This window comes from Heteronotia binoei, chromosome 9 (genome assembly GCF_032191835.1).
Source record: "Heteronotia binoei isolate CCM8104 ecotype False Entrance Well chromosome 9, APGP_CSIRO_Hbin_v1, whole genome shotgun sequence".
NCBI classification, from domain to species: domain Eukaryota; kingdom Metazoa; phylum Chordata; class Lepidosauria; order Squamata; family Gekkonidae; genus Heteronotia; species Heteronotia binoei.
In genome coordinates this window covers 81,034,624-81,055,227 of record NC_083231.1, presented here as the reverse complement: position 1 = coordinate 81,055,227, position 20,604 = coordinate 81,034,624, and the positions used below count along the sequence as shown (strand labels likewise).

At 43.2% G+C, this 20,604-nt stretch overlaps 1 protein-coding gene across 1 annotated transcript in view; it reads left to right on the top strand.

Annotated features, from left to right (window-relative positions):
• Positions 1-20,604, top strand: part of SYNPO2 (synaptopodin 2) — a 153,473-nt gene that overhangs the window by 27,735 nt on the left and 105,134 nt on the right. The gene's annotated exons all lie outside the window — the stretch shown is intronic.

Below are 20,604 nucleotides of genomic sequence, written 5' to 3'. Positions count from 1 at the left end.
TTGAAGAGATGTTAACTGCTAGTTTGTGTGGATTAAAGGGTAGACAGACAGAATGAAATGTAAAGACTGAAAAACAGAGATACAGAGAAAGAATGAGAGAAAGAACAGAAGGGAGAGGCAAAAAAAGAGGGGGAGAAAGGAGCATGAGAGAAAAAATGAGAAGGAAGATAGACTGGGTCCTGAGGAGAGGCAGTAGTGATAAGCCCCCAGCAGAGAACCGTCTCCCTCAGAGGTCAGTGGCCATCTGAAGGTGTTCTTGCCTGACAGGGCTGGCAGTGGGTGGTGGAGAGCAGAATCAGTCAATGGCATGGCGGAGATGGATTGCAAGCCAATCCTGCAAGAATGTGGGGAAGGCTGCAGTGGGTGGGTGACAGGGAGGCTCACAGTCTGTATGTCAGTTGCAAACAGGATGCCCATTTGTTGACAAACCTTTCAGATGTATGCAAACAGTATGAGCCTGTTCATCAGGTTACTTTTGTCCAGATCTGGCAAAGCCCTCCCCACACTTACCTGTGGTTCTGGAGGCAAGCCTGGAGTCTGCCGTCATGTCAGGGCTGGAGAAGCCTCCTCATTAGCTCCAGGACTAGGCAATGTCAGCGGGACAGGAAAAGCCCTCCCTATGGCCCGGCAGAACAGTCTTGGAGGGTTGCAGCAGTTGCAAAGTGTTGGAAGTTGCTGCGGAAGGGAGGCAGGTGAGATGAGGCAGACTCACCTGCCAGGAGCAGCCTGGGGGAGGAAGCAAGGAGGAGACCTTACAGCTTAAACCGGGGCTTGTATTTTGAAAAGTGGAATGTTAGTTCTAAAGGTGTGCACCAATTTTTATATTGATTTATCAGTCTTCAAGAGAGAGATTGGATTGTGTTGCTTTTTGCATTTCCCTGCCTCCCTTCTGTTTGGTAACAGGTACAGGGATCCAGCTGTTATTTATACTTGCAATTTGAAATTGTGCTCTGAATGTGTATACTAGGGTCATCAGTTTTGGTTTTGGAAATTCCTGGAAGTTGGATAGGGTGCCTGGAGAAAATTATGTTTTGTGGGGGGAGGGAATTCAGCTGGGATGTGAGGCCATTCAGTCCACTCCCCAAACCTGCTGTTTTCTCCAAGGGAACTGATTTCTGACACCTGGAGATTAGTTGTAATTCTGGGAGAATTCCAGCCCCCATTTGGAGGTTGGTGAGCCTAATATGTACCCAGTTATTGTGTTATTACAATTGTGTTATTACAAGGTTCACTGAATTATTGCGCTACAAAGAAATTTCCAAACAGAATGCCAAATGGTTGCATTAAGTGAAATGCCTCGGTTTGCTTGACCAATTATTTATTCTCATGTCAAAGGTCACTTACTGCCTTTGCATTCCCACCTATGACACATTTCTGAAGGGTCTCATCTGCCCTTAGTATACTATATTCATTTATTTAACAGTAGCCTGCCCTTCACAGGATTCTGAAACAGGAGAGTTAATTAGTTTGTGACCATAATATTTGCCTTGCTTAAAAAAAATATTTTATATTAAAAATGTTTAATAAAACATTTAACCTCACAATCAGGGCCATTTTAATCTATAAAGGGGGTAGTTTTTCATAGTCCACCAGCATCTGAGGTGCACCACCAGGCACACAGAAATAAACCCTTGAGCAGCAACTTGAAGAAACATCCTCACAGCTGCCTCTCCTAGTTGCCCATTCCTTCCCTTCTCCACACATGGGTTGGAGGGGGTGACATTGCATGTGGTTACAGGTTGGAGGCAAAAAAAGAAATGTTTCAGGAGCAATCAGGGTTGCGAGCCATCCAGTTGGGCCTGGAGTGCTCCCAGAATTACAACTGATATCGGGATTACAACAACTAGTACCGTTGGTGAAAATGCCAGTATTGAGTTCAATGGCAAGCCTAGTATTTACTGAACCTGAGCCTCTGGAATGCTCCCACATTTATAATTCAAGCAACAAATGCTGCATTCAGGCAGAGCCTGACACCTTTAACTGGGGGTTCTGGGAGACACAAATGCAAGCACTGCAATTCAAGGCAAGATATAAGAACAAGGTTACTAAGCCAGCACAGAGTCTGAAAGCTGGAGATTCCATCCACAGGAGATTCCATCCACAGAGAAATCTGGAGTTCAGAGTCAAGGCTTGGAATTCAAGGCAAAGACAGGGTCTCTGTTCCTATCTGAAAAACAAAACATAAGTTAGCAGCACAGAATTCAAGGCAGCAGCAAGACAAGGCAGAGGTCTGTTTGCTGAGGAGTCCACTCACAGTGGGATAGTGAACACAGTTGCTTCCATGATGAGCCTTGGCATCTTCCTTTCATCAGCTTAATTAGCTGACTCATTTCCAAAGTGCAGGTGTCACTTCTCACTGACTTGTGACTCCTGCTCTTGTAACAACTCTACTAGTGCTGATTGTTGTTGCATAATTAGCTGGACATTCTCAATGTATCCTGTGCTTAACTGGTTCAGGAGATACAGCTGGTAACTGATGCTCTGACCTTTGTCCCATTGCTTTCATCTCCTGCCAGAATGAGCAACCCTCATCACCTGACACATCTTTTTCTGGCTCTGCCTCTAAATCCAGCTGTTCAGGTGGGTATTCCCCTGGGGCAGGGCCTGATTCCTCCAGTTCCTCATCCTCTGAGAAGAAGGTAGCTGGCTGACTCACCACAGGCAACTTTGTTGGGTGGACTATATGGCATCATATCCCACAGAGCACCCTTCCTTTCCCTAACTACATTGTTCCCCACACACAGTCTCCAAATCTACAGGAATCTCCCTAGCAGCTTTATGTGCGCTGGCCAGTGAGACGCCTTGGAAGGGCTCATACCAGACCACATTAATTTTTATAAATTTTGATTATAGACTTCCAGGTACTGGCACACAAGATCTTGTAGCATTTTTAATGTATATATATCTCAGTACTATATTGTGGTATGTGGAACTGTGGGTTTTAATCTCAGTTGCAGCGTATTGCCTAGAAATAATGACTGAGAAATACAAAAATGCCCTACTTTGATAAGTGTTCCCTTTTCAGTTGACTGTTGTGGAACAGGTAATTTCCATTTCGTGGTGGAAATTGCTGCAAAGTCCAGCTGTCCTATGGTGACCGTGTAAAGTTTTCAAGGCAAGTGACATTCAGAGGTGTTTTGAGGTTGCCTGGCTCCATCCCATCCAAATACTATTCAGGAATGACCCCGCTTAGCTTCCGAGATCTGATGAGATCGTGGTAGTCTGGGCTATCCAGATCAGGGCAATATCCCTTTACTTTGTTACAATATGGCTATCCTACTTTATGTATATCATATTCACTGAAGCTGGGATGCCAGGAGATGCACATTGGGACATTAAAAAATCATAAATTTCATAAATTGTTAGAGTTTGAGCTGGGGATGACAGACCAAAAAAGAAACCTTTGGGTTGTGATGGATAGTTTACTGAAAATGTTGGATCAGTGATGTGCATAGTGGTGATATTAAAAGGCAAATTCCATGCAGGTATTATTAGGAAAGAGAGTGAGAATAAACTGCCAGTACAGTAATGCCCTTAGACAAGTCCCTGGTTCAGCAACACTAGAAATATCAAATATAGTTGTGGTCTTTGTGCCTTACAAGGATGCTGCAGAGCTGGAAAGTACAGAAGTACAGAAAAGGGCAACAAAGAGCACCTCTGTCACAAACATAGGGTTGATCTTAGTGATTTTGGGTGCTATGTGGCCTCCCCCTAGGGCCCTGAAATGACTATTGCATCTGTCGCTGCCTATGTCGCTGCCTATGTTGAGGCACTGATTACCATACTGATTTTTGGTTTTAGGTGTTTCAATCTGTGATTTTGAATGTTGTGATTTTAATTGTTATTAACATATGATGGAATCTGCCCCAAGCCAGCTTGCAGGCAGGGTGGGATACAGATCTAGGATTGCCAATCCACAGGCAGAGGATCCCCTGGTTTGGAGCCACCCCCCCCACTTCAGGGTTGTCAAAAAGTGGGGATGGGGAATGGAAATGTCTTCTGGGCACTCCATTATATCCAATGGAGACCAATTCCCATAGGATATAATGGAGAATTGATCTGGGGTATCTGGGGCTCAGGGGGGCTGTTTTTGAGGTAGAGGCACCAAATTTTCAGTATAGCATACAGTGCTTCTCCTCAACCCCCCCCCCCACCGACAGGTTTCAAAAAGATTGGACCAGGGGGTCCAATTCTATGAGCCCCTAAAGAAGGCATCCCTATCCATGATTTCCAAATGAAAGGAAGTCATTTAAAAATGTGCAGTCCCTTTAAATTCAATTGCCAGAACTCTCTTAAAAACATAAGAGAAGCCATGTTGGATCAGGTCAATGGCCCATCCAGTCCAACACTCTGTGTCACACAGTGTCCAAAAAATTACACACACACACACACATATATACACACTGTGGGTAATAGCCACTGATGGACCTCTGCTCCATATTTTTATCTAACCCCCTCTTGAAGCTGGCTATGCTTGTAGCCGCCACCACCTCCTGTGGCAGTGAATTCCACATGTTAATCACCCTTTGGGTGAAGAAGTACTTCCTTTTATCTGTTTTAACCTGACTGCTCAGCAATTTCATTGAATGCCCACGAATTCTTCTATTGTGAGAAAGGGAGAAAAGGACTTCTTTCTCTACTTTCTCCATCCCATGCATTATTTTGTAAACCTCTATCATGTTACCCCGCAGTTGATGTTTCTTCAAGCTAAAGAGCCCCAAATGTTTTAACCTTTCTTCATAGGGAAAGTGTTCTAACCCTTTAATCATTCTAGTTGCCCTTTTCTGAGCTTTTTCCAATGTTATAATATCCTTTTTGAGGTGCAGTGACCAGAATTGCACACAGTATTCCAAATGAGACCGAACCATCGATTTATACAGGGGCATTATGATACTGGCTGATTTGATTTCAATTCCCTTCCTAATAATTCCCAGCATGGCATTGGCCTTTTTTATTGCAATCGTAGACTGTCTTGACATTTTCAGTGAGTTATCTACCATGACCCCAAGATCTCTCTCTTGGTCAGTCTCTGCCAGTTCACACCCCATCAACTTGTATTTGTAGCTGGGATTCTTGGCCCCAATGTGCATTACTTTGCACTTGGCCACATTGAACCTCATCTGCCACGTTGACACCCACTCACCCAGCCTCAACAGATCCCTTTGGAGTGCCTCACAATCCTCTCTGGTTCTCACCACCCTGAACAGTGCTTGTCATACCCTTGTTCCTGGCTCTACCCCCCAGAGACCCCAGATATTTCTTGAGTCAGATCTGGCAACCCTATACAGATAATAAAAAATAAAGTAAAAATGGTGACTAGGATGGTGACCCAGAATAAGTGCCCCTGCCAGGGCCACCCCATGCCAAAACAAAGGCTAGCTCTAGTCCTGTAGGTGGAGCCAGTTCATCCTAACCAATGTGGGTCAGTTTGTCCTAACCAAGGAATCAGTCACAGACTAACTTGCAGAAACCTTTGATGGAACAGGTTCTGGCTGGTGGCAGTCTATGCTCCTGGGGAAAGACAAGCATCCTGTGGCCAGAAGAGAAGGATCCAGTCCCAGATGACCATTCCATTCCGTCCCTTTTAAACAAGCTTTTTGTATTTAGGAATTAGCTTGCCTGAGCCCAAGCATGGGCACGTGCTGACTCTATTCTGCTGGCTGCCAAAGTCCTGGAAGGGATGGGCACATAACTTGGGCTCAGGGGCACTGCAGCCTAAAAGTGTGCAGCCAGTGTGCAGAGAACTGAGAAAGTGCCTTTCCTTTCTGAAGGCAGCCATCTCCAGTGCCTGCCCATGTTTCTCAGTGACAGGAGCTCTTGGCTCGGCACCTACAAGCCAGGTGTTGGGAGAAGCAGAGAAGAGCCTCCCTTGCTCAACAGCTCCTTGTAGAGGGCAACATGCTGGCATTTTCACAAGCATTTTATTGCTGGGCTTTACAGAGTGACTGGTCCTCTACAAAGAGGCCATATGAGGCTGGTGGATGGGGCAAGTATTTCTAAGCCAACCCCCAGAAGTTCAGAGCTTAGCAAGATGGCAGCCTTAGCAGCTGCTGTAGGTTCCAGGCAATGAACTGCCACCATCACTAAGTCAGCATGCCCAAGCCGCAGAAGGGATCCCTCCAAGTCCAGGGCAGCTGCCTCAGATACTCTATGGCTAAGATGATCTATGCTTTTCAGTTTTGACAAAAAGGCGATTGAGGGTGGTAAAAGTGCACACAATTAGGCGTAGTGGAGAGAAAGTGGACAGATATGTATTTTTCTCCTTTTTTCTCATTATATGGGAACTCAGAATTTCCCTATGAAAATGAGAGTTGATTCAGGAAGTAAAACCTCACAAAATTGTAGAACTCACTACCATGAAATGTGGTGATGGCCACTGGTTTAGATGGATTCAAAAGACATTTGATGGATTTACGAACATCAATTTGCTATTGGCTATTATCCAGGACAACCAATTTTTTTTGGGGGGGGGGGTCTATTGGTCCAGAGATCATATATCTCTTATGATTGAATGTTGGGGAGCACTTGGCTGGCCAGAAGTGTTTTCTGTGCACCCTGTTTGTGGGTTTGCCTGTGACAGTTGACTGGCAGGGTACTATTGATAGTAATAATAAATACATAATGAAAAAAGTTTAGCAAACTTTTGTCATTATGTATTTATTATTACTATCAGTATTTTATTGTGTGGGTCTACTAGATAGACTACATGAAGGTGTGTAACGAGTTCCTACTGGGAAAGAAAGAAGAAGCTGTCACAACAGGTGAGTGGAGAAATGGGGAAGGGCCATTTTTAGCTGGACATTCAGCTGAAACTCATTCAAATGAAACCCAACTGCACTGCAGGCATAATTATGAATATAAATGGCTCACAAGGAAAGAAGACATCCTTGACTTTCCAAAGATGCTATTCAGTTTTTAAAAGTTATCTAAACTTTCTTACATGTATTTTTCTGCAACAATAAAAGTTGTGCCCCTGGACTTGAACTGAACTGGCCCTCTTTTTAAAGAAAACTTGTTCACTTCTTTATCAAATGTTGTGACGCTATTTTTTTCAAATTGTCAGTAATTCACTCAAGGCATCTTCATTCAAGTTTCTAATTTTCTCTGTTCTGCTGATATGTTCCATTCTCTCTAGGATTAATCATTGGCTAGACTCAGGTATTTTACTGAGGAGTTTTTCTGTGCTGGAGAAACCCCTCTGACATCCTTTGCTGAAGCCATGCTTAGCAAAGGGAATCCTCAGATCCCATTTTCTGTTTCTACTGGGAGCTGGGCTAGGCTGTGTATTATAAATTACCATGAAGGAAACCTTTTAACTTGTGATTTACATATTGTTGTCATTTGGGTAGTTTTTATTTAGCTTTGTATTATTTTCTGGTAAAATCAATAGTAAAAAAACAGAAAAACACTGTGATCATCATCATCATTATTAGAGGTCTAACTCTTAATGCCCTGTCTTGTAAGTATAATGTCTATGACTATAAATAAGCCGAGAAATGTATCATTATTTGTCATTATTAGGTAAAACAAAATGGAACAAACTGCATGGTTGTGTCCCAGGTATTTTTTTAAAAAAACTACAGTTGTACCAATATGTAAACTCAAGAACTGCACGTTAAACAAAGTTCTGTGCTCTGAATGTGTCTGTGTATTCCAAATAAAAGGAGGCAGTGTTTTTATAACTATCAGTTCTTGGGCTATGGAGAATGTCTTCAAATAGGACTGGAAAGAAGTTTATCACTGCAAACAGATCTGATTCCCTTAAAAGGAAGCAGCTTCGTTTTTCTTCTGCCTCTCTGGAGAACTGGCTACAAACTGGGAATTGTTATTGTATGAGTCATTTGAGGAGCAGAGCTACACAGAGTTCAGATAGGATTTTAATAAAGCAGACTCCAGATACTGGAAGGCAGCTCTTTCTTTAAGGAGGAAACTCTCAAAACTTTTAAGGGACTATGACAATGAACATTCTATAAAACAAAAAACCAAGACTGTTCAGATCCCAGACTCTGATCATAACTTTATTGGGGAAAATTTCTGGTTTTTTTGTAAAGAAAATTCTGCACTAGTGTTTTACAGGTCCATTGATCAACGTAGCACTTAATACACAGGCAAGGAAAAACCCCAGAGAAAATTGCTATTTTCTGTTCTGTACAAACCATCCAGCAATGCAAGGTTATTTGCAGTGTGTCTGCTCCTTTCACACCAGGGCTTCTTGGGAATCTCATTGAAACATATGAACAAAACCCCTAGTTCCATACTCTGGTTTTGATTTCTGTCCCTGAAGGACTGGTCATAAAACTGGTTCCTGCAAAAGCACATGGCCCCAGAAATTATGACAGTTCTGTAAACTGAAGAATACTTAAAAGCAGAGTGTGAGATGTTTCTCCCTCCAGAACCGTAAGTGCATTTACACTGAGACTGGTGTTTGAGTAATGGTATCTGTTTTGCTACAACTCCCATCTCCAGCATCTCCCTGTTGTGTATGTATGGGTGGGTGGGGGAGGGCGAGATCTGGTAAATCTTAGATCCATTTGACTTAACCCAGAGATTTTTTTTCGATCTGTCCTAGGGAATCAGTGAAGCTATGCATCCTGAGTTTTCACATATTAAGGGATAAAGCTGTTGAAGCTGAAATGGAAAAGTCACTGCCTGGCCAATTTGAGCCCATCCAGCTTAATAAACAAGTCATCTGTCCGTGATGACAAGGCTTTTGCATCTAGGAGTACTTTTGTGGAACTGGAAATCTCCTTTTCTGCTTGAACAGTGTTGGCTATATTGCTGTAGTTTCTATGGTGAATAACGATGAAAATAATGGTAATTATTTTACATACTATGGGCTGCCTTTCTCAAAAAGGCAAAATTAAAATATTTTAAATCAACCAATCAATAATAAAACATCTGTAAAACTTTAAAAGCAGCAATTTCTTCCCTGTCCCCACAAAAATCCTTGTGAAAATTCTGTTTTGCTAAGTATATTAAAGAACAGATGTATGTTTCCCCAAAAAACTTCTTGTGTTAAGTTGTTCCACCAAATAGGAAGTATACGGGGGGAAAAATACGGAATCCCGTATATTTCTGAATTCCGTAGTCAGAATAGCCGCATATAAGGTAGATGCGCGGCTATTTCCAAATATACGGCCCCATTATACCCTATGGGCCATTGAAATCAATGGCAAATAGGGTATATTTGAAGCCGCTTGGAGGGGAGGGGGTTTGAAAGAGAGCCCCCAAATTTGCAGGGGACCTGCAGGAGACTCTCCCCTACAAACCCCCAAGTCCCAAAAAGATTGGGCCGGGGGGTCCAATTCCTGGGGCACCCAAAGCCAAACCTAACTTCACACAGAGAATCTCTATAGAACCCAAATGCACTATATACACCTTTCTGCTCTATGAACCCTACCACACAAAACACAATCTGCTCAAGGTCTGCTCTGCAGACCTGCCTGCAGCAAACCCAGATGCCAGCTCTCCAGCCCTGCCCCAAAGAACGCGGGGAGAGCTGGCCAAGCATAACAAGCATGCTGGCTCTGGGTCTTTCGCCCAGGTGCCAGCTTCCCTGCCACAGAACACACAATCTACAGATGCCAGCTCTCCATCCCTGCCCCAAAGAATGCGGAAAGAGCTGGCCAAGCACAACAAGCATGCTGGCTCTGGGTCTCTCACCCAGGTGCCAGCTTCCCTGCCACAGAACACACAATCTACAGATGCCAGCTCTCCAGCCCTGCCCCAAAGAATGTGGGAAGAGCTGGCCAAGCGCAACAAGCATGCTGGTTCTGGGTCTCTCACCCAGGTGCCAGCTTCCCCCCCCCCAAAAAAAAACAGAACCAGGAAAAGGGACAACAGGGAGAAGGCCAAGAAACTCAACTGTTAAAAAAGTGGCCTTTTAAACAATGAAAATTAGGCCAAACAGCCCCCCCCCCGAAGAACCAGAACCAGAAGAGAAAAGGAACAACAGCAGCACAACACAGCAGCAACAAATCAAACACAGAATCCTTTTAAAACTGTAAAAAAACAAACTTTTAACAATACAGGAACTTTACCAACCCCTCCCCCCCAACCCCCCCCTTCACCCTAACCCCAAGAAATCCAAGCCACCCAAATCAGGAAAAGTAAAAGGACACTGCACTTTTAAAAGTCCTCTCACTAAAGTAAGATATGAGCAAATTGGCAAAAAAAACCCACCCCAGGCCCCCTCCCCCAGCAGAACCCCCTAACCCTAACCCCAAATAAGCTATGCACCACCCAAATCTGGATAAATAAAGGGACTCTGAGTTTTAAAAAGTCCTTTTACCAACTAAAATAAAAACAAGAACCGCAAGACTGTCTTACCTTAGACGTCTTCTCTACTGCAGGCAAGTCTGGTAAGGCTGAGAGAGAGCAGCAGCAGCTGAGGCCAAGGGCCAGCACAGCACAATCTCTCTCTCACACTAACACACACCAACACAGCAGCAATGGAGAGAGCAGTTTACTGGCCCTACAGAGAGCAGTTTAAAAAAAATATCACTGTCTGTGATTGGCCAGACAACAGTGCTTACTTGGATACCCAAGTAAGCAAAAGATCAAAAGAACAACAATGTTGCTGATGGCTGGGGGATCAGCTACACAACAGCCCTGCAAAGCATGCATTTGCAATGCATTTTGCAAATGCATGCTTTGGATTGGCTGCTGGGGCTCCTCTTCCCCCTCCCCCCATCCCTGATCCGAGGGAGGCTATGGGAGAGGCAGGAAAAGGCTACCAAAGGCGGGAAAGGAGGCAAGCAGCTCCCCTGAGGCTGCAGAAGCCCCTTTCCTGCCTTTTGCATTGAATTCCGTATACTTCCGAATATCTATATGGAAGTATACGGGGAGCCATATTAGGCTCCCGCATAATGGGCCCCAATTGGATTCGGCTGTATGCGATTCCATATACAGCCAAATCAGGGGTGATTCGGCAGTTGATTCAGTTCAGCCGAACCGAATGCACACCCCTAGTCTTGAGGTTACTATAGTATGGATCCACATGGCCAGATCAACTGGATCAGGGCAGTAGCCAACCCAGTAGCCAGATGGTGATGGAGGAAGACAGTTTTTTTTTGTAGCAGGACATACTTGTTTTTTTTATCAGTATTACTGATTGAAGTGAAAATCCCTGCATCCTGACCACATCAGCAAGGTTAGCTGTCTGTATCCAGGGCTTTTTTTGTAGGAAAAAACCAGTAAGAACTCATTTGCATATTAGGCCATGCCCCCTGATATCACCATTGTTTCACACAGGGCTTTTTTTGTAGAAAAAGCCCAGCATGCACTCATTTGCAAATTAGGCCACACCCCTGACACCAAGCCAGCTAGAACTGTGTTCCTGTGTGTTCCTGCTCAAAAAAAGCCCTGGCTGTATCCAATCAAATATAGGAAGCACAATATCTTCCAATATCTCAGTTTATCAACCAGAATCATCTGTTCCTTTTCAGGATTCAATTTCAACTTGTTCGCCTTTAGCCTTTGTCTACAGTATCCAAGCACTGGTTCAGGATGATCATAGCAGAATGAGGTAGCTTCAAGGCTCTGATCACACACACTAAATAATGCACTTTTGATCTACTTCCAGTGCACTTTCCAACTGGATTTTGCCAGTCCAGACAGTAAAATCCAGTTGGAAAGTGCACTGGAAGTGGACTGAAAGTGCATTATGTTAGCGTGTGTGATTGCAGCCTTAGACAAAGAAACATAAAGCTCACTGTTGTTGACATAGTGATGACACCCAACATCAACCCCCACTCACCCACACATGCAATGAAAAAGCAGGGATGACATTACTTTTTTCCAGAATAGAATTTTAAAATATCTGCCTAGAGTTCAGAGTATCTCCCAGCCTTCTAAATCTAAATTGCACTGCTGAATTGTAAGTTTTATGCATTAAATTATGCATTAAATTTAAAGAGTTAAATCTGGTGTACAGACAGGATCTCATACACCAGATTTAACTGAAGCTATATATCTGGTCAGTGCCTGGATCATGTAAGAGACCACCTGGGAACTGGCCATAGAGGCATCTTTGAGATCCATGACAAGTAGTATCTGGCTCACTCACGAGATACCGGGACCTCATTCCAACTGGTGACATTATTCCACCATGATAGCAACATGGAGCTGTGTATTACTTGTGTTCTATTCTTTCCAGGTTGTCCACTAAAATACACTGGGAGAATCTGTGCTCATGTATGTTGGAGAAGGTATAACAAAAAATTCTGCTAGCAATTTTTCCATCAGTGCTAGGCAGTCAAGAAGTAGGACTGTTGTACTATTAAGCATAAACCACTGATCCCAGAATGGGAATCTATTTACAGTATATTGAACTAGTTGTATAAGCTTCTTTTCTTTTTCATATTCCTCTTGTAAATTAGCGTACTATCCAAAAGACTCTGAGCACAATCCACTAGGAACTGCTCCTGCACAAGTAGAGTTGCTGTATTCCAGTATCCCAAATCTTGTGTTCTTGTCTGCATGCTATGCAAATTGTTTGCCAATTAGAAAAACCAAGTCTGTTATGACTTGCATCATGTACTGGCTGCCAAAGGTTTGCTGTTGGGAACTGGCATGAAAAGCTGGAGAAAGGTCAAGGAAAGCTTGGGTAGCAGAAAGGCTTGCCAATCCCCAGGTCCCAGTGGGGGGTCTCCCGCTTTCCCAGGCTCCTTCCGGCCCACAGTCAGCTGGCTGGTGGAAGGGAAGCCCCACCCCCACAGCCATCATGTGCCTTTCCCCCTCTGGAGGCTTCAGTCTCTACTTGAGAAAGCCTTCCTCTTTGGATGGTGTGTCTGCATCTTTAAGGCTGAAGGGAAGCAGGGTGGGGGAGGGAGGAGGCAAAACAACATGGCTGTGAAAGGAGCCCAGACCCTCCGTTGGTTGCACAATCCTTGCAGAAGTTGTTTGCATAGTGTGAAGGTAAAGTTGAACCTTTGGTTGCCGTGTGTTACTGTGAAAAACTGAAAGTTCAGCAACTTGTGAGCAGACGTGCCAATCCCCAGGTGGGGGCAGGGGATCCCCAGTTTGGAGGCCCTCCAGAGCTTCAGTGTCATCAGAAATGGGGGGGGGATGTCTGCTGGACCATAGGGTATAATGGAGAATTAATCCCGGGGTGTCTGGGGCTCTGGAGGGGCAGTTTTTTTGAGGTAGAGGTACCAAAATTTCAACATAGCATCTGATGAGTCTCCTCAAAAGGCTCTCCAAGTTTCAAAAAGATTGGACCAGGGGGTCCAATTTTATGAGCCCCAAAAGAAGATGCCCCCATTCTTCATTATTTCTAATGTAGGGAAGGTATTAAAAAGGAATGTGGTCCCCTTAAATGTGATGGCCAGAACTTCCTTTGGAGTTCAATTGTGCTTGTCACAACTTTGCTTATGGCTCCACCCCCAAAGTCTCCTGGCTCCACCCTCAAAGACCCCAGATATTTCTTGAATTAGACTTGACAACCCTAAAAAGAATCCAGACAACACCTAGGCAGTGTTCCCTCTAAGCTGAGTTAGCGAGAGCTAACTCACAGTTTTTTAGCCTCCAGCTCACACATTTTTGTCTTAGCTCAGGAAAACTGGCCCCATAGTACACTAATTTATGCAGTAGCTCACCACTTTAATAACAGTAGCTCACAGAGTAGAATTTTTGCTCACAAGACTCTGCAGCTTAGAGGGAACATTGCACCTAGGCCACTGTGTTCTATTGCTACTCTACACACATCCTAAGCAGCTTTTATACATGACTTGTACCTTTTGATGCATTCCCTTCAATGGGGCCTGGTTTGGATGATTGCCCTTGTTATTGATTTATGTGCAAACACTAGAAATAAACCACTGCTTTTTTAATGTTGCAAATAAATGCTTAAGCAATTTCTTTCATAATGATGCAATTATATTATTATCATCACAAACCAAAATTCATTAAATGTCCATAGAAAAATCAAAAAGTTATTTCACACCACTCTTGTAAGGTAGTACTTTCAAAATCAAGATGTTATTTCACATCACTCTTGTAAGGTAATACTTTACAGTCCACAGTTCTCCTTTGCTTGAAAGACGTAGACAGTACCACGCTTGCATTTGATTCCTCCTATGGGTAGCAGACCGAAGTCTGACAGGTGCGGCGGCTACACAGGTCCTAGGTTCAGTTCTGTGTTTCGTTCACCTTCCACTGGCCGCTTTCTTTTAGCTTTGGAACCCATGCTAAAGGCAATTGCTCATACATTACAATACAATGTTACTTTGCAGCAATGTTACTTTGTGCAAGCTGCAAAGTAACATTGTATTGTAATGTGTGAGCAATTGCCTTTAGCACGGGTTCCAAAACTAAAAGAAAGCGGCCAGTGGAAGGTGAACAAAACACAGAACTGAACCTAGGATCTGTGTCGCTGCTGCACCTATCAGACTTTGGTCTGCTACCCATAGGAGGAATCATATACAAGTGTGGTACTGTCTACTTCAAGCAAAGGAGAACTGAGACAGTGGACTATAAAGTATTACCTTACAAAAGTGATGCGAAATAGCATCTTGATTTTGAAAGTACTACCTTACAAGAGTGGTGTGAAATAACTTTTTGATTTTTCTATGGCCATTTAATGAATTTTGGTTTGTGATGATAATAATATAATTGCATCATTATGAAAGAAATTGCATAAGCATTTATTTGCAGTATAAAAAAGCAGTGGTTTATTTCTAGTGTTTGCTAATCAGTACACGGCAGTTTCTAGTTTGCCCACTGATTCATATGTAGCAGGGTGGGATATTGTGTTTATTATGATAATCACTACAGTTAAGTATCTGCTAAGCTTAATGGTTTGCCAGACTTTGGCTACAATGCTCTCTCTTTGAACTGTTTGAGGTTTAGAGGGGCAACAGCTCTAATGTAGGGAGTATAACTGCCAAAATGCTGGGAGTAGTCATCTGGAAAGAAGTATTGTGTATGAAAAAAGATTACTTTGCAGAAAGAGCTCCAAAGTAAATAAAAGATAGATGGGACATAACTGTCCAGTCTCTTTCTGGGATTTTCTCTGGTGAATATTTTCAGAAGCTAGTTATCTGAACTGGGGAGTGGAGAGGTGAAAGGTTTTTCTTCATTCTCTCATATGGCTTTACATATGGTGATTTCTAACAGGAAACCAATTCCAGGAATTAAGGAATAGCATAAATCTGCTCCCTTTTAAAGATTGCACTATACCTTGCCCATCCCCCTTGGCCAGCCCCTGTGAGTCCTTGTGAAATGTTGGGAGTGGATTTTCTTGGAGGTCACTCGAGTCCTCCCCAACTATATTGCTACTCAGCCACTGCACATGGCCAGCTTCCAGATGGGACAACTCACTTCCACATCTGGGCCCTACCACTTCAGGTTTCCTTCAGACACATCACTGTTCAACTGTAGCATAGAAGGCAGCCCAAACAGGTGGAAACTCCTCCATCAGCCCATAGCTGTTCCCAGTTGACATATTTTTTGTTTAACATAATATCCAGCTTGAGCAAGAGTCATATGAGATCTGTTGACTGTTTTATTGGTCAGTCCTAAATTATTATCTTGTCAATTATTTCTTGTTTTTTCTTCTAATAGAGTCACAAGGGAGGAGATAGTTTATAAACAATCCAATTCACTTCAAAGCTTTGACTTTTTAGGACTCCCCCCCCATGCACAGAATCATTGATTATCTTTCCAAAGTCAATTTCTCTCAAGCAGTCTTGGCCCAGCCTACTTCACAGGGCTGTTGTGAGGATAAAATGGAGAAGGAAATAATGTTGGAAGTCCCGTAGGGTTCCCGTTGTGGAGAAAAGTGAGATTAAAATATTTTACTGAAAATTATCTGCAGATTTTTTAAAAAATCTCATTTAACTTGATAGTGTAATTCTCTCTTGTTGAAAGTGTTATATTTTAGGAAAATTATGCCCCCATCATCTTTTGGTGCTGACTTTTCAAAAGTCAGGATAGCAAACATCATATTTTTGACAGATGGAATCTGTTATGTTTTAGGCCAGCAGCTTGGAATTTGAACAAAATATTGATCAGATTGTGTTACACTCTTCAGTTTTATTTTTGTAAACCTTCTTCTGAAAGTGGTGATACTTGGCTGAATGACTGATGGTTTTGTTTTTTTAGGTTAGTTACCATTTTGTACCATTGTACAAAATGCATTGTACAACATGTCTATTGTACCATTTTTGTATGTCCAGAAGCAGTTGCCTCCAAAGAATCATGAATGCAAACAAAATAAACTGCTAGTACTGCTTTGCAAATGCTTGTGCAAGAGTGCAAGAGTTCATTCTATAAGCTGGGGAGGTCATGCTTTAAGACTTAGGTTCCAGAGCTGTTTCCTGACTTTCATTTGTGTGACACATTGTGTAAGCTTTTTCACAATCAGAAGGACACGTTTAGCTTGACTGTATTGCACAGCATTTTGTATTCTGGTGTAAAACAGCCTTTTCTGTGAGTAGACTATACTCTCCACACACAGAAGACACCCATAGATCCAACCCAGAATCTGTGCTGAGGTTTTTTAGAAATACTTGGAATCTTTGGTCCAGGTCAAATTATGGGACATCTGATTGGTGATTAAAATGAAACTTTTAAAAATGCCATTAGGATATAGGAAGACTATAATTGCAACTTTTCAAGAAACGTTGGTCGTTTTCGCACTCACCTTAATCAGCAGCGACGACCCTCTTCACCGCGCAGGATCTTCGCAGATTTCGCACTAATTGCCGCGGAGCACCCAGAAGAGCCGGAAAGTCCTGGCGCTTTTGCGGCGCAAATGGAAACTGGGTTTTGGCGGTTTCTGTTTGCGCCGCAAAAGCGCCGGGACTTTCCGGCTCTTCTGGGTGCTCCGCGGCAATTAGTGCGAAATCCGCGCAGATCCTGCGCGGTGAAGAGGGTCGTCGCTGCTGATTAAGGTGAGTGCGAAAACAACCGTTGTTTAAACATACCTTCCAAGATAGCTGCTTTTCATGTTTGTTAGATAATTTGTAAAAGCATGGGTCCAATTTTGTGGAAATCTGCACGATAACAAGGTGATACTTGGCTGTCATGCCTGCCCCTGCTGACTCGGAGCAGGTGCCTGCTTCAGACCCAGCCCCTGCTGTGCAGATGCCTTTACCAACATCGGACGTAAGTCCCGAAGGAGCAAGCCAGCAGCAGGGGCCACCTGGAACCGATCAGGCTACACCAAGCACTAGCTCATCCCCTCCTGAATCACCACCACCTGGAGACCGGCTACGCGAGAGGAGACGGCTGGAGTTCAGGAACAGGCGTAGAGAGGCACGCAGGCGTGCTAGGAGGGATCTGAGCCCAGAATACTAACAAGCTAATTAGCCAGCACAGTATATCTGGAATCCTGGCCTCAGTACAAACTGTGCTGGCAACAAATGATCACCCTCGGACGTGACCGCGCCCTGCACCCTCTTGCCTGCTGAGCAAACCTGTCTGTTCCCGACCCGGCTTGACTTTTGGACTGGACACTGGACCCTGCTTTGACTCTGCGACTTGGCTAAGTACTTTGGATATATTCGGCTTGCTTTCCCCGGTTATTGACCCTTTGCATTCCTGACACCGTGCTTTGCTACTCCCTTCGGCTGGACTGATTTATGGTGAAGACCAATTAGGACTGTTAAGATAACGCTTGAGCTCCCTTTGCAAGCACTACAGACGGCAGCCCGCGTCCTGGCCGATTGCCAGGGCAACAGAAGCTGCCCGTCGCTGCCTGCAGGTCTGGGTCGTGACATTGGCAGCCATTTATTGAGAATGGAGTATGGCATTAAATGGTAGTTGCTTTCATCAGGGTTGTTGGTTGTTGGGGTGTTATAAAAGGGTTTTTTTGATGGATAAATGTTTTTGTGCTGAAATTACAGTACTTTTTGTTATAAAATAAATTAATTTTTCAAGCAAAAAGTTGTAAAAAATAATTGATGACTTACTATCAAAAATAGAATCTAACCAGCTGTATGGTATGAGAAGATTAAGATGCAAAAGGATCTTCAGATAATAAATCTACCATGGTTGGCAATAATCCCAAATTTGCAGGTGTTCAGTGCTTCACTTTCAGCCTCTTTATGGTACACTTCCTCCCATCTTCCTCCTTGATTAATGCCATCTTTCAACTATGATTGCCTATAACAAATCATAAAAGCTGCTTAAAGCCAATACTCAAAACAGTTGCATTATTTTAGAAACTTCAGCAGAATCCCAGACTGAAAAATACATGACATTTGCATATGTACCTAGGTTTTTCATAAAGGAGTACTTTGGTAGAAATTATCAAACTGTTCCAAGCCATTGCTAATAGCCAAAGTCATTGCAATCTTATATAAGAAATTACAGAAATTAAAAGAACAAATACCAAGACAATACAGAATTAAAAACTGCAAGAACTAAAAAATATCCCAAACATTAAAATGTGAGCAAAAGAACAGTAAAGTTCAAGTTTCCTTTCCATAAAACAAATTAACTTACAATGAGTTTAGGGAATTTACTACCAATTCAGCCATAGCTTTGGCCTGAATTTTCTTACCCAGCAGTACATAGATATTGGGGTTTATGTCAGGTAATAAGTAGATTACTTTCTCTGCCTCTGAACTCAAGTTTGTGACTTAAATTAGCCATGAAAATTGTATATGTAGAAAATTGTATATTAGAGACTGAGGGCTATAGATATAGGTAGGGTTGTCAGTTGCCCAGTGGCAATGGGTAGCCTTCCAATCCCACCCTTAGTCCCCCATCCTTGCTAACATTAGTGATAGGAGAAAAAATAGTAGTGTTGATAGGGTTGCTAAGTCCAATTCAAGAAATATCTGGGGACTTTGTGGGTGGAGCCAGGAGACTTTGTGGGTGGAGCCAAGAGCAAGGTTGTGACAAGTATAATTGAACTTCAAAGGGAGTTCTGGCCATCACATTTAAAGGGACTGCACACCTTTTAAACACCTTCCCTCCATTGGAAATCATGAAGGATAGGGGCACCTTCTTTTGGGGCTCATAGAATTGGACCCCCTGGTCCAATCCTTTTGGAACTTGGAGGGTGTTTTGAGGAGAGGCACCAAATGCTATGCTGAAAATGCTATGCTCAAAAACCAGCCCCCCCAAGCCCCAGATACCTAAGGATCAATTCATTATTCCCTATGAGATTCGGTCTCCATGGAGAATAATGGAATGCCCAACAGGCATTTCCCTCCACACACTCCCCCCCCGCTTTCTGATGACCCTGAAGCGAGGGGAGGGCCTCCAAACAGGGGGATCCCCTGCCCCCACCTGGGGATTGGCAACCCTAAGTGTTGATGGTGACAGTCTATGAGTTTTTCCCAATCTCTGTAGTAGATCGCAGAGATTAGGAAAATTCCTAGAGTATCACCTGAAAGTGATGTCATGGCTTGCCTCCCCAAGTGGAAGTGATATCACTTCCAGGTAACATTCTACAAAATCCCAATTTATATGGTGAAAATCACAGAGCTTGGAGAAACTCTAGAGGAGTAGATGGTGCTCCAAGGTGGGTTTTCTTCTTTTAAATAGCCATGGTACCATTGCACATGGGGAAAGGAAATTTTAAGCTTTCTCCCACTGTTAGGTCAGGAAAATGGCTTATCTTCACCCCACCCCACCCCCAAATGATCCCTATCTTAGTTACTAGCCCATATGCAATCAGTTCAAATGGGGGAAGTGTTTGGGACATATTCACAGACTTTTCAGCATCTTGTCTGGTTTGGGCTAAGGGATGCAGTTCTTGAGGACTTACAGCCTTAGGTCTGGTGTAAATATGTTGGTGAAAGTGGTGATGGAAGATGAACAGGGAAGATACAATTTTTGAATGCTCCCTCCAATAAGGAAACTCTGTGCAAGTAAAACACTAGCATGCTGAAGAGAGAAGATCTAAATCAATCCACTTCCCCACATGTTTGTTTTCTTTTTTCAATTATTTTATTACTATTTTTTACATAGGGAAGCATTAAAGTGGGTTTCCCCAATTTCTGTCTCTAGTGGTGCAGCTTGTTCTATTATTTCTACTTTATTCTTAGGCATTTGCAGAGCAGGCCAGAGTAATTTGTGCATTTCATGTAAGATTCACAATGAACATCATAATGATTCCCATACTGTACTTTGCATGTTGTGAAAAGCCAAAAAATAAAACAAAATCATATGGCTGCCTGACTGTATAATGTGTGAAATCATACATTCAGGAGGGAAAGGATAGTCAGTTTAACATAAGAAGTGCCCTGCTGGATCAGATCAATGGTTCATCTAATCCAGTCTTTGTCTCACACAGTGGCCAACCAGTTCCTCTGGAGAGTTAACAACAGAGCAGAGAGGCAAAAGGCTTCCCTTAATGTTGCCTCCTGGCACAGGGATTCAGAGGTTGACTGCCTCTGGACATGGAGGCTCCCTTTAGTAACCATGGCTAGTAGCCATTGTTTATCTATCCCCCTTTTAAAGTTGTCTTTAAATCTAACCCCCTTTTAAAGGTCCTAGACACTTCAACCTTTCCTCACAGGAAGATGCTCTAACCCACTAGTCATCTTGGTTGCTCTCCTTTGTACTTTTTCTAGCTTTCTGATGTCCTTTTTGAGATATAGTGACCAGAACAGCATGCAGCATTCCAAATAAAGCTGCATCATAGAT